Source organism: Peromyscus leucopus, chromosome 7 (genome assembly GCF_004664715.2).
Source record: "Peromyscus leucopus breed LL Stock chromosome 7, UCI_PerLeu_2.1, whole genome shotgun sequence".
Classification (NCBI taxonomy): domain Eukaryota; kingdom Metazoa; phylum Chordata; class Mammalia; order Rodentia; family Cricetidae; genus Peromyscus; species Peromyscus leucopus.
In genome coordinates, this window is record NC_051069.1 from 46508100 (window position 1) to 46523628 (window position 15529).

The following is a 15529-nucleotide window of genomic DNA, read 5'->3' on the forward strand; positions in this document are numbered from 1 at the left end:
TACAGCCTATCACAGGATCCTGTAGGGTGATTACTGTGTCCAAGTAGTTCTGTGCCTCTTATTCTCAAGGCCCTGTTGGGATTCAGGGTCCTGATTCCATAATACATGCTGAGCATGCTTCTCAACCTAGGGATACATGTCCTGCAGACAAGCTCCACTCATCAAGATGACTGTCTACAAAATTTCTAAGCTGATGTGGAAGACATGGGGGTGCTTTGAGCCGTTTGGTCCAGGCTCTTTTCACACATTGCTGCCTCTGCCTCTGCCCCCTCTCCCACCCGTCCTGACCCTATGGTGGGCTGCTAGGCCTCTTCAGCATTGCCCTGGGTGATATCCCTGCCTTCCGGTCTTACTGTTAACCAAAGGGGGTCACAAAGGTATCTTGGTGACTTAGTTTGTGATCAAAAGCAAACTGAGGAGGAAAAGCTTTATTTGGCTTATACATCCATGCCACAGTCCCCCACTGAGGGAAGTCAGAGCAGAAACCAGGAGGCAGAAACTGAAGCAGAACCTTGGAAAAGTGCTACTTACTGGTATGGTCCTCAGGCATACATTCAACTATTTTCTTATACCTACCTGGACTACCTGCCCAGGAAAGGCACCACTCACAGGACTGGACCTTCCTATATCAATCATTATTGCAAAACACACACATACACACACACACACACACACACACACACACACCAAAAAAAACAAAAGAAACAAACAAAACAACAACAACAAAACGTGCTCCATAGACTTGCCCAGCTCAATCTGATGGAGACATACTTTCAATTAAAGTACATTCTTCCAAAATGACCCTAGCTTGTGTCAGGTTGACAAAGAAACTAACCAGCCCACCTAGTAAGTAGATGATTCCCTTGTTAAAAAAAATAATTACTAAGAAATTGTCCTTATTTACTAAGAAATTACTTAGAAATTAATTACTAAGAAATTACTAAGAAAATGCCCTGCAGGCTTGCCTACAGCCTGATCTTATGGAGGCATTTTCTTAACAGATGCTCTCTTGTCTCTGATAACCCTAGCTTATATCAAGTTGACATAAAACTGACCAACATAGTTACCCAATCTCAAATGGCCAGCCCTAAACAAATAAACATATGAACAGCAATATATAGACTCAGTAAGGGATAGATAGATAGATAGATAGATAGATAGATAGATAGATAATAATAATGATGATGATGATGATAGATAGATAGATGATAGATAGATAGATAGATAGATAGATAGATAGATAGATAGATAGATAGATAGAACTAAAGAATAATCAAAGAAGAACTCAAAAATTTAAGAAGGAGTTGGGGGACATGGGCATGGGGGGGAGTCAGGGGGAAAGGAAGGGTAGAGATCATATCAATACAGCACTCAGGTATGAAAATTTCAAAAATATTAATAACAAAGTTAAACCACAGAAATTGTTCATTCTTTTAAATTTTTCCCTTGGGTATTTGTTGCAGCATTTGCTTCCAATAATTCTGGCCCTTCTCCCTCTCTTCCTGGACCCCAACTACTGCATGTAAGTAGGGAAGCCACTCTAGGAGGTCTTCCTGTTATTTGTAAGCATCATTTAGGCCTCATCAGGAAAGGCTGACCAGAGTTTTCTAGTGTTTCCCCTCTCAAGCCCAGGTTCACAAGGCAAAGCAGCTCTGTCCCTCAGTGTCGGGGCGTGAGACCCCCCAATGCCACCCTCATTCCTTCAGAACCATTTTCAGTCTCTTGTGTGATCAGAGGCACAGCAATGGTTGCTGTGTGTACAGATTTGTTCCGAGCTCTTGGATACATGATGGATTCAAATCAGATCTCCCTCGGGTAGTTCCTAACACCCATCTCAGGTAAGACACACACACCGGGGCTCACATCCCAGACTCATTGCTTACTGACGGTGTGGCATTGGGGAAGACACCTAACCCTTTGTGAGCTTTATAGCTTCACGCCATCTCTCCTCCCACTTTCTGCTGCTCCACATTAGAACTGGGGTGACTACTCCTGCTGACCAATTTATGATAGCCACACTGAATAATACTTTCTTCACTTGGTGTGGAAACTGTGCCTCCGGTGTGTGTGTGTGGGGGGGGGGAGGCTCTGCTAGGATCCTGCCCTCACTCCTGCACATGCACAGCTTAGGACTTGTGTCTTACGTCATTAGGGGGCACTGGTGACTACGTACGCATGGCATGGTCACACAATCTGCTCCTTAAAAGCCAAATGCAGACCCCACACTCTCTCTGCTCTCTGCTCTACTCTGCTCTGCTCCCCACTCCCTGCACCCACCATCTTTCTCTCTCACCAGGCCTGGTCCCCTCTCCCCCTGCTTTTCCTCCTAATAAAGCTCTGAATACTGATACTGGGTTCTGTCATGACCATGACCTTTCCACACCGCAACCAGTGCTGCCACCAGCACTGATTATCATCCTTTCAACCTCACTCATCCATATGGGCATGTATAGGACCAGAAGTTAACATCAGGTAGGGTGGAAGGTGTAGGTGTGTGTGTGTGTGTGTGTGTGTGTGTGTGTGTGTGTGTGTGTGTGTACATGCACATATACATGAGAGAGAGAGTGTTCAGTCACCCATGTGGATATGTATAGGGCCAGAAGTTAACACCAGAATGCCTTCTGCAATGACATCTCTACCTTATTTTTTGAGACAGGGTCTCTCACTGAACCTGGAGCTCTCTGTCTCGGTTAAACTGGCTAGCCAGCAAACCCCTAGGATCTGCTTCTCTCTGCCCTTCCCTCTCCCACTGCCCTGCCCAATGCCAAGGTTTCAGACACACACTACCATGCCCAATTCTTATATGTGTGCTAGGGAGCCAAATCCAGGTTCTCTTGCTTACACAGTAAGTCCTTTACCCACTGAGCCATCTCCCCAGCCTGAACTTGGGATTTTGAGTTCCCATCCTCCCCAGTTAGCAATCTACAGTAATGTACTCTCGGTGCTGTAGTGAGGGGCAGCTCCCAGCTTGTCATCTAGTCACCCCATCCTGAGTCAAGAGGCATCTGTGTTTTGTTGTGAATCTCCTTGGATTTCTTTCTGCCTCTTGGGTCCTCAATCTTTGTCAAATGTATCTGAAGGCTAGAAGATCATGAATGTCACCCAGTAACAGAAGCAGAAGGAGCAAATGAGAGTGTAACAGGAACAAGCTCTGGCTGCCTCTGTAGGACATCTATGTCCTATCAGCTTCTCCTGGCTGAGGCTGGGCAGCCATCTGTAGTAAGGACAACCATTCCAGAGGCTCAGATTGGCCCACTGTGGGAATAGGTGACATTGGCAATCCCAGCACCGCTGGCCTGGCCCTCCATGCTTAATAAAGCAGGTTGTCAAATCCTATTCCATTCTTAAATACGGTGCAATCCACTCACAGACCTGGGAGGGTGAGGGCAGCCAGATCCAGCTCTTAAGCCACTGGTTTTCAGCATCAAGGAAATTCTCCTCAGCACAAACTGTTGAGGAACTGATAACCATCTGTTGCTGAGGTAACTATTCTTCCAAGAAGATCAAGCGGAGAATTACTCAGATGGACAATAATGATGTAATTTCGAAGCCCTTGGCCACCTGGCTGCAAGTCAGAAGTGGCGCCAAAAGCCCATGCACACTGTTTTCTCTGCTTGCAATTCTCTTAAGGGTTCAGGCATGGGAATCTCGCCCCCTCCCCTCCCCTCAGCCCTTACAGACAGAGGGAGTAGCAGCATTTGTCACCATGCCTGGGAAAGAAAAGAGGGCCTTTGTAAAGCGACTGGAGAAGGCTTCTGAGCCAAAGTCTCCCTCTCCCGGCTCTTGTCAATGCTCCTGCACAGGGGAGCCCAGGGAACAGCCTGTCAGTTCTTCCCAGGGCTGAGAAAGTCAGGCTTTCTGTCACCTTGGCTGGGCTGAGGAACTTGGATCACTGGTCACCAGCCCAGGATTTACACAGAGAGGGAAGAAAAGGAATGGGAAATGTCGGCCCTTTCGCTATTTGAGAATAAGGGACTTTCAGAGGTGGAGGAGACTGGGCGGTCCTCAGTGGAGCCGCTCTGTCTTTGATTGATGAGAGATGGAGCCACACTACAGTCACACAGCTCAGGCCTAGGGATCTTGCTTGTCTAGAGGCAGCATCTGTGGGTAAATAAAGCCTCTAGGCTGATATCTCCATGGTGAGCTGGTCATCTTGGCAGCTCAGCTCCTCCAAGCTCTTTATCCACCTCCATCCAGCAGCCACCATCATCTACCTCTATCCAAGCAGCTAAGATCACTGCCAGCCCAGTACTTTGTAGCTGGTTCCAGAGGGATCTAGATCCCTTGAAGAGCAGTTGCAAACTCTTTGGGATGGTATTTAAAGCCAGCTGATGGTGAAAAGGAGCAGCCTTTAGCATTACCCAGACAGGGGCTCAAAATCTGACTCTTTTCTTTCACTTTATATTGGTCCTGTGACTGAAGTTTGCTGAGCTTAAATGACCTCTTCACAGTAAAATGGAACTAGCAATCCACCCAAGGAAAGTTTTCAGAATCCCAGAAGAGTCTGCAGGGTGTATGGAATTGGCACAGAGAGGCATCTGGTAATTGGCAGCTGATTCCCTCTAGGTCCCCCTAACTGACCAGGCTGTTTGGCGGCTCCCAGGAGAGTCATTTGGCCACTAGCTGTCTGCTTCATTTGGTGATTCTGGATGTCACTGTTTCTCATTTCAAGCAAATTTAGTTTCTGAAATGCTTCTGGACCATCGTCAGCATGCAGAGCCCATCCTGAGCTCTGGGATTGAAGGACCTGCCACTTGGGAGCCCAGGGCAGGCTGCAGGCAAGGTAAAAACACCAGCCTAGGAGGTCAGGTGAGGGCTAGAGTGTGGCATAAATTAATTTGTCACCTCTCCTCTTTCATTCCAGCAAGAATTTGCGTCCTGTTCCCACGCCAGGGGTCTAGAGGCCAGGCAGAGAGCTGCAGTTGTCCTGGAGGCTGTTAAGGCCTAGAGCCCAAGTGACACAGATGTGCTCGAGGGAACACCTGAATCAAAAGCACATCAGACTGTCAGTCACGTCACAAGTCCCAAGAGGCTCTAGGAAGCCTTGGGCAGGGATTCTGTGCACGTGATTTATTAGGGGGCCATTCTCAAGACAAGGAGTTTGGGAAGGGAAGTCGAGGTCAGATGTGCAGTCTCAGCCAGAATCTAGCTCTGGTCTTCACACAAGTGCTCTGGACCAATAGAAGGACTGAGTTGACTCTGCTCCCTTACCATCTGCCAGTAGCTCTGCGTTCCAGAGGATGTGGGTCACCTAGGCCAAGACAACTGTGGAGAACGGGGAGATCTGAGCCCTAAACAGCCCTTTCTGTCAGTAGTCCTGGAAGGCCAGTGGCCTGCCACCATACTGTCCATTCAGAAGTTCTAGCCCAAAGAAGCTACAGGAAAGCACACCCATGGGTACAGCCACAGGACATCTGGAAACAGGAGTGTTAGAATGAATCATACCTTGGTCTTGGACTGTGTAGCTTCCAGAATTGTGACCAGCAAAATGTTGCTACAGTTGTCAAATGTGTGGTAACATGATAGCAGCCCAAAAGGCTCAGTGTTGGGAGAAATGATACCATGCTCTCACTCTACATATACTGCTGTGCTTCAATTTCTCTTTACTATTTGTTAAGGCAGTGGGAGCAAGCATCTTTGAATGGTGAGAAGAAGTCTCCCTCCCAGACCAAGAGCATGCTGCTCTAAGGCAAAGGGCCCCTCCCACCTCCTGACCTCACATTCCTTTCCTAGGGTAACTCACTGGGTGTGGGAGAGCTCTCATTCTGACCCACCTGTGAGCTCAGGGTGACCAAGCTGACACTGCTATTGTCATGAGTTGGGAATCCTTTGATCTCTGGCATGACCTCCCAAGTCCTAGATGTATATGTGCACAATCATGCCCAGATGAGCAGCCTGTCTTCTGCGAGCACACATGTAACTGTAGCAGCCCAGCCTCTTGGATTGCAAGGAAAACCTCAGCCCTTCCATAGCCCTTGGCATGTGGCATTGGTCACCACCACTTCCAGTAACCACCTGTTTATTACTGTGCCCACAAAAGTGAAAAGTCCTTCTCTTGGGCTCTTGCCAGCTCTCAGAATACCCATAGATCTCTTGGTCTGTCTTGTGGCTTTCCTACTGTCAAACCAAATAGTACCTCGTGTTTTCATTCCCATTAGGTATCTCAACGGAACTTCTTGCCTCTAGCTTATGGATGGCAGACACACCCCACACAGCAAAGTCTCTGACACCCTGGGATGTCCTCTACCTACTCTCATGTCCCTGACTCTGAGTTCTTCCTCACTGGAAACATGCACAACAAATGAACTTTTAATTTCCTGAAGTGTGTGCCCTGCTGTGTCATCCCTCCCAGCTGTAACTGGCTTTCACTGTTCTCCAAGATGTCATTCCAGAGCCACAGCTGGAGGGCACTTCCCTGGGTCTCCTGGCTCAATTGAGCTCCCTGAACTTACCGTTCCTCGCTGTGCACCACACACATCCCAGTATCAACCAGCACCACAGTGCTCACCCCAGTGGTGAGATCCCTGGAGAAAAGACCTGATGTCCTGTGCATACAAGCATACATACTATGCTTAGCTGGGGGAGCTTCTCAACAATTTGTTTAACTTTAATAGATTAATGGATGGATTTTTTTTCATTCATTTCTGAGCTCATGCTGATTGGTATGTCTATGTCTAATACCATAAGCAACTCAAATTCCTAAGAAAGCATTTTCTTCTCACTTCTCCCTGTCAATTCGCCATCTCTGAGTAGGTTGCAGGAAATGAATTTATTCAAGACTCAACAAATATTTATGGAGTATCTAATAACATCTCCACCCTGGTACCTGGATGGCGTCCCAGTCAATGCATCAGTAGAGAATGGCTCTCTGACTTTATTTACAGGCTGGGAAGCTACACAAAACCTTTATTCAAACCCTGAAATACAAGCTGCCAAGTGACTGCTGTGAAAATCTGTGAATCCAAAGACTTCGTAATAAACATATGGGTGAAGGATGGCTCTTTGACAGATCAACTTAGAATGCAGATTGCTCCCTCCCTCTTTCTCCACTCATCAGAGCCCACTCATTCTTCCAGAATGTTCCACAGCTCAGCTCAGGAAAGGGCTCTCTATAGACAAGAGGAGGGGCAGCAAGTCTACATGCTGGACAGATCTCCTGAGCAACAATGCAGGAATCCTTCTGTGTGAGGAGAGGGCTGAGCTTCCTTGGCAAGTTATTTCAGGGTCTTTCCAATTCTACCTTAGTTTCTTGGGAAACAAACATGGACCTCTGGGTTCCCTTGCCAATTCTGTGTTTCTGAGATGGAAAATAACACGGCAATGGGATTAGGGGTGCATTAAATTTTCCACATACCACCGAGAGGTCCCGTGGAATCTGTAGTTGGAGACATAGGTTTGAACATGGGTGATAAAATCTCAGGAAGGGGACAAACTTCCTCCCTACCCATTCCTTTGTCTCAGCCCCCAACTCCTGCAGGCCCTCCCTGGGAACCTGCAAGCCAGAGAAACAAGGAGGCGAGGGAGACAGGAAGGTGATTTTTCAGCTCTGCACCTCCTTCTTTTCCTTCAAATCCAGTCTCCCAGTCTCATCACCAGCTCTATAGCAAGTCGCCTCCCATGGCCTCTCCTCCCCCTCTGCCCCCATTCCTAAGAGACTGAGCAGATTCTAGTGGCTCACCCTGCTTTCCTCCCTGCTGTGGGCCAGCTCAGCACCCCCTTCTAGCCCAGCTCCATCCATTCCTATGTGTCAGCTCCAATTACCTAGAAATTCTCTCTGGAACCCCTAGTGGCCACACCTGGAGGGATCTCAGAAGCATTCCATACCAGGCAACCCAGTGGCGAACCCTTTCATCTACAATGGTGTCCCACCTGCAAGATACGCTAGGGCATTAGTGGCACAAATCTTGTGGGTTAACCAAGCAATATCTAATTTGGTATAAGGCCCACTCCACAGGACGGAAGGCTCAGCAAAGAGCGGTAGCAGAGTACCATGATTCACGGTGTGGTTCATAAAGTCAGTCGGGGAATGATCTGGTGCTGTTTATTGCACTTGCTAGTTGGGAAACGCTGATAAGAAACTTGTATTCCTTTTGACTACTTTTTCTCAGCTGTGAATCAAAAACAAAAGCCCTAATCTGCTTTGGTCATGTGATAGACATCTACTGATGGAATGCCTTGGTCACTGATGGGCTCCAGTAGGGCTGAGCATGGCAAACATGGCTCTGGCAGGCCTTGCCCTTACCCCAGACCCTCTGCCTTGCAAATGTGTTAGATTACATTCCTGAAGCTAGCCACCAAGGTCTACTCCCTTGTTTGGCCACTTCCTCTTCCTGAGACTGACTACCAATGTTCAGCTATCAAAGTATTAAAGTTCAGCAGTCAAAAGCCCCCCTTTTGGCTGCTGTAATTAACATGTCCAATCAAAACAAACCAACTCATCCAAACATGGAGTTTCCCCTTTTCCTTTTATAAACCACCATTTGCCTATGGGCCACTGTCTATTTCCTCTCTATCCAAAGGCAGTCCTTTGTCCCTCTGGGGCAAATATCTCTTCTCCATCTCCCTTGTCTCCTTCCCCTTCTCCCTCATCCTCTCTCTCCTGTCTTTGTCTCTTATTCCCTACGCCCTTTCCCTCTTGGGCAAATAAATCCCCTTTGTGCTGAGAACTTGGTCTTGGGGTGTTTTGTACTGACTTCAAGGACCTTTCAGTCACAAGAAAGGAATCGCAAAATGATCTTGCTTGATCAGCTGGTCATTGCAGAGAGGAGGGAAAGAAAGAACATGGAGCTGAGCCCTATAAACATCCTTCAGCTGGATAATAGGTCCTAGCACCCAGAGCACCCTGGCATCCAGTGGCTGAGTCCTGGGAAGCCCAAGGAAATGCAGAGTACAGATCGACCTTCGCCCCTCCTAGATGCAAACACTACCTTCACCCCGCCCCTACACGGGGTCACTGTGGCTTTCCCCACACAGACACCCTGTCCCTGGGAAGACTGTTTGTCCTTCACTGTTTGGGAATAAACAGTCCAGCCTATGGAGACGAGGCTCTAGTTTCTTTTTTGCCTTCGATCTTCTTACGCTGTCTAAGACCTAGCACCTACTGCCTCGATTCCTTTGCTTCTCTTGATGCTGCTGGAACACTTGTGTGGCTTTCTCTGATGCCCCAGCAGTGCTGTGAAGAAGAGCCAGCCTTTGATCTGTGCCGCTGAGCGGCTTCTTTACAGAACAGGGAGTATATGGGTGCGAGGACTTGGTCTTGCTCCTCTCTGCTTGAGAGAGCCGATGGTTTTATTTTCTGCTTTCTTCTATCCCTGACCAGCTAAAGATGATTTTACTACCGTTTATTCAGAATTCTTTCCTGCCCCCCCCCAAAGTTTAATCTTAACGAGCTGTATTATTTATTTTTTCATGTAAATGTGACAAAGCCTTGGGCTTGCCTTGGGCGATGGGGGGGAGGGTTTATTTGGGCTCGGTTTCCACCCATTATAGTGGGGAAAGCATGGTGGCTGGAGTGGCTTGGTTTTTGGTGGTGGGAGCTTGCGGCATGGCTTACCTAGTTGGATCGGGAAAGAGAGAACTAGATTTGAAATGGAACTGAACTGTAACCCTCAAAAGCCCATCCCTACTGGCCTACATTTGTTAGCTGGGCCACATGCCCCAAAGGTTCCATAACCTCCCACAATAGTGCCACCAGCCAGGACCAGGTATTCAAACATAGGAACATGTGGGAGAAATTTCAGACTCAACCCAAGACTAGAGAAGACACAGATGTTTGTAATACACTGGAAGCAAAGCGGAGGAAACAGGATCTTGTTGGTGGGAGTAAACAGGGCAGGGTACAACCAGTGGGTAAGTCACACTGTGTGGCGAAAGGCCGTAGGGCCTAAGGAGACGGGACAGGAAATGGAGCAGGGAGGCCCAGCAGGCCGGTCATTACAGAGTCCTGAGAGAATAACCTTAGGTATCTTCTGTTTGCAAATGGTGTTTTGAAAGTGTAACAGGTTATGAATCTCTTTCTCTGTTAATATTTTTTGCAACATACAAATCAAAAATATAACCTGATTTCAATTAAGTTTAATGGTTTTGGATCGTCTTTTCTTTCTTATTTTTCTAATAACTCTCACTGTACCCCTGAAATGTGTCTGGTTTATAACCCTCTCTCCTGAGCTAAATATTTGGCATATGTCAGGCATTCTAAATGGCAGTTTAGACTGAACGCTTCACACTGTGGCTGGGTAAACATGACTATATCTTGTTGTCTGAGTCACTCCCGCCATCACAGCCACAGTGATGCCACAACAAAGGCAGCTATTGTAAAAGGCACAGCAGTTTGGAGGGACACACTCAGTTTAATAACAGATTGCTGTGGGGCAGATCTTCAGCCCTCAATAATCCGCAAGAGGCTGCCTTTTTATCAGATGATAACAGCCTCCCAGTCAATTACTCTGTATGAAGATAATCAAAGTCTCCTTCCTTAGGCCTGGAATTGTAACTATGGTATTGGTCTCATATTAAGCTGGATCCTGGAGTAGGTATAGAAAGCCCCTGGGCCATGAAGCAGCCATTTGGGTCCCCCATGCAGCTCAAAGTGGTGCAAGCCTGTCTGTCTGTAGAAAGAATGAGGAAGACAAAGAAAGCAAAAGAAGATGTGACCAAGAGACCCATGCACTGGGTTTCTCAGAGATCGATTTCCAGATGTCTGGCTGGCTGAAGCCAGTTTGAGGCAGGCTGCTCTGACATACAACCAACTGAGCTTGACCAGACCCATGACATCAGTGTCTTGAGCCTCAAGGCTTCAGCATTGCTGGCTACCATTCTGCCAGCTGTTGTGTGACACTATTCCCCAGGAGACATGAACATGTCTACTTACCCCAGATAGGGAAACAATGACAGACCCAAGTCCAGATACCCACAAAGTTCAACTTGGTGAACCGGTAAGTTGTATTGGGCTTGCTTACAGGGATATAGGCGAGTGATTACTTACAGGATCAGAAATGACTCAAAGACAGCTGTGTCACCAAGAGCCCACAGTTCCTCATGTTGTCATGACCCCCAACTATAAAATTATTTTCATAGCTACTTCATAACTGTAATTTTGCTATTGTTATGAGTTGTAATGTAAGTATCTGTGTTTTCTGATGGTCTTAGGTGACCCCTATGAAAGAGTCGTTCGACCTCCAATATGATCACGACCCACAGGTTGAGAAACACTGCCTTATGGCTTATATATGCTTGGGGAGGGAGGGGCCTAGTGAATCTGATCAATTTCATGGACTTCCTGAACACGATGAGTGTCCCTGCAGGATGCAGTGTTTCACCTCCCTTAGCACAGCCCGTTGTTTCATCCCCCTGGAAACATCCTGTGTCTCAAGGAGCTCGCCAAGGCCCCAGCCCTGGGCATCACATAAAAACACCAGGTGAAACTCCACCAAACCACAAGGGCTGCTCTGTTACCCCATCGTCACTTGGTACTTCTACCTTAGCCAGGGGAAGAAAACAAGAGCCCATATCAGCTCCATCTCCACTTGACACCAAGGAAAAGAAAAACCAGAAAAATGCTTTCTTCTAAAAGGTCATCAATATTTTTGTAAGAAGCTCAGAAAACACTTTTTGAAAGTGTTAAAGATAATCAGACAAGAAAATAAGCGTTAATGAGATACTAGCTTTGGCCTCAGGAAAACTGAAGGTGAAAATCTAAGAGATTTTCTGAAGAATCCATAAAACTGAAGCAGCCATCCCCTCTTATAAACAGGACTGACCCTAACTGGGCCAGTTTTTTGGTGGTGGTGTTTTCTCCAGAGGCCAGCTTGCTAAGACCTCTGCCCCATAGTATCCCACCATCCTATGTTGACTCATGTCTGGCTTCAATCAGACCCTCAGGAAGTATGTCCCGTCTGGTAGCCAGTCAGGGCCCTACCTGGCCACAAGCAGGAACTGTTCTTGCTATTTTCAGTCAAACAGACCCCTGACACTGCAACCACATGACCAGATTTCATGAGCCAATCATAGAATGATTCCTGTGTCAGTAAGGGTCTCTACCTAATCACTTCAAAGTACACTTGACCACAGCTGGAATTCCCCTAGCTGTGCTGAAAAGGAGCCTGCGAGCTTCTCTCGGAGTCTCCATTTTAGCACTCTGTCAGATGATTTGACCCCTGTGTGCTGGAAGTCTTGCTCTCAAGAATTAATCACTCATGTTGATCGCATACATATCTGGTGGTCTTTTTGGGACTTTTTGTGGACCCCAACAAAAACGAGTCAGTGCTCTCTGATTGCCAATCTTTGAAGTTGGAAAAATAATTAATTTTTTCTAGTGTGTTTTTATTCTTATCTGATAGTAACGGGGGAAAAAATCCCCACTGGTAACTCTGCACCCCCCGTGTTCTGAGTAACTCCACTCCAAGTGGGGAGATGCTCATTGGCCTTGGAGTCCTTCCTTTGAAAACAAAGCCAGAAGTTCCCAACATGAGATTGATTTGTGTGTTTGTGCATTTGTTTGGGGAAGGAACTCTGTAGACTTTCATGTGCGGCAAGACTCAAAACTGGAAGACAAGCTATCTTGGACTAGGATCACAAGGATGGAACTTAGGTGAGCTTCGAAAACCTGTTCTGATGCTGGCCTTGGCCCCTGGGTGTGGGCTTGTGTGGATGTGGTTTTTGTCCTGTGCCCAAAAGCTCAGCAGTAACCTTGACTGATTGAATTGTGAGGGACTATGATTTATGAAAACGTTATGTGACAGAATGCAACAGTCTTAGATATTAAAATCCACAATAAAAGATACTTTTTAATTATTCTAAAATAATTTTCTATAAAATACTGAAAAGGGGATAAGATCTTCTTACTTATTTGTGTTCTTTGCATGGTGCTAGGATGAAATAGTAGTATTCAGAACCCCGGGTGACCTAAGGTTCCCTGTAGAACTCCACATCACACCTCATAGCCCTTCAGACTCTGTCTTTGTCTCCTGTTTTCACTGTGGGCTTTGGAAAATGACATCATATGCCCTGCTCTCTCTACTGAGCATTGCTTTTTAAAAATGCAGCGGGGCAAGAAGGCAGTTGTCAGCTCCCTGATACGAGTGCTGAGAACCAAACTCTGGTCCTCTGAAAGAGCAGAAAGTGCTATTAACTAAGGACACACCTCTCCAGCTCCTTTATTGGGTATCTTAACAACATTTAACCAACACCTATTATATTTCTCAAATGTCCCTCAACAGGTATAACTCCTTTTTCATCTGTGTGTGTGTGTGTGTGTGTGTGTGTGTGTGTGTGTGTGTGTGTGTTCTGGTTTGGTTTTGTATATTGGAACGTGTTTAAGACTTTTTTCTAAAGGAGTAACGGTGCTAAAAGTAACCTTAGAAACCCTTCAGGATACTGAGGAGGACAAAGACGTTTTTCAGCTCCTTTTAATGTGTTTACATTTTCTGAAATTAAAATATAATTACATTGTTTTCCTCTTGCCCTTTCCTTTCTCCAACCTTCCCCATGCACCCCTTGCTATCTCCCATATTGGTAGCTTCTGGTTCTTTAATTATTATTTTACACACACATACACACACACACACATATAATATATATGTATATATGTACATGTATGTATATATACATTTACATATTTAGGAATATATGTGCATATATATTCCTAAATATATAAATACAGCCTTCTTGGTCTGTATAATGTTACCCCTGTGCTTATTTTCAGGGTTGACCATTATGGATTTCGCATATGTTGATGTGGTTGCTGTAACTCAGTCTGGATCAGTGCTCTTAGAGCTCTCTCCTGAGTTCAGAGGAGACTATCTCTCCCACTCTCAGCATTCCTTAGATGCCTGTAGTTTTTTTTGTGAAGGACTGAGGACATATGGTATTTTCCCTTTCACGTTAGCAGGCCTACTGGTGTTCTCCTAGGTGAGATTTCAAGGATATAGCTTCCCTGCTGTAGCTAGAAGATAGAGTCTCATAGCAGACTTGTTGATTCTCTGGTTCTCAGACTCTTTCTGCTCCCTCTTCTATGACAGTCCAGCCTGAGGTGTAGGAATTGTAGATGCATCCATTGGAGCCAGGCACCCCAAGGTCAGTTGTTCATGAATGTAGTTAGCAATCATGCTAGTTTAGTCAAGTGGTGATTGTAGGTTCTTCTCCAAGATCTAGCTCTTTATTAGAGCAGGGAGTTGGCCAGGTTTTCACTATGACCCAGGACTTCCCTTTGGTTGAGTGGACCTTAAGTTCAATTAAAAAGCTACATTGAAAAGGTGACTAATTCTCAAAATTATCTTAATTTGCATTTCTTTAATTGCTAAAGATGAACACTTTTTGGCATATTTCTTGACCATTTTTATTTATTTATTTTTTATTGAAACTCTCTTTAGATTCCTAGCCCATTTTTAAATCGGGTCATTTTATCTTTGACTCTTTGTTTTTTGAGTTCTTTATATCTGGATATTAATCCTCTCTCAGATATATAGCTGTCAAAGATTTTCTCCTAGTCAGAGGATTTCTTCTTCATGAAATTGATGGGTTCCTTTGCTGTCAGAAGCTTTTTAGTTTTATGAGGTCTCAAAATGGCTAAGATCAACAAAACAACTTAAAACAAATTCTGGTGAGTTTGTGAAGACACAGGAACCCTCCTTTACTATTGGTAGAAAGAAAACTGGTAATCCTTGGATCTGGAGGAATGGCTCAGAGGTTAGAAGCATCTGCTGCTCTTGCAAAGACCCAGGTTCAATTCCCAGTAGCAGCTGCGGCTCACAGCCATCTGTAGCTCCAATCCCAGTGTATCTGACACCCTCTTCTGACATTCATGGACACGGTGCACAGACATACACGCAGGAACACAACTCACTCATAAGATAAATTAAATAAATATAATTTAACAAAAATAAAAAGAAAACTGGGAATCCACCCTGGGAATCAGTAAAGAGAATCCTCAAAAAATTAAATATAATTTAATTATATACCAGCTATATACCACTCCTTGGCATATGCAAAGGTCTTGACATCTTACTCCATAGCTACTCTATTCACAATAACCAGGAAATAGAAATAATCTAAATGTTCTTCAGCAAATGGACAATGTAAATGTGACATATGTGTGTGTGACATATATACACTGTTCAACTGTAAAGAAAAATGAAATCATGAAACTTGCTGGCAAATTGTGGGAATTAGAAAAGATTACATTGAGTGAGGTATCTCAGACCTAGAAAGACAAATTCCACATGTTCTTTCTCATTTGCAGTTCCTGGCTCCAAATCCTCAGATGTGAGTAACAGCGTGGAGTAACCATGGAAACCAGGAAAGTATAGAGTGACCATAGTTGGGGGAGGGCAGGAGGGGAATGGCCCGATACAGGTGATGTGAGTGGGAAACAGAATAATGGGCAGGGGGCTGCAACTGGGGAGGAGGAAGGTGGTCAATACAAAAGAAAAGGAGGGAGGAGGGACAGACAGCACTAAGATCGTATAAGAAACATTAAGGAATCATCTTATCGTTACCTAAAATTATACACCCTACATGTGAAGAAAATGAA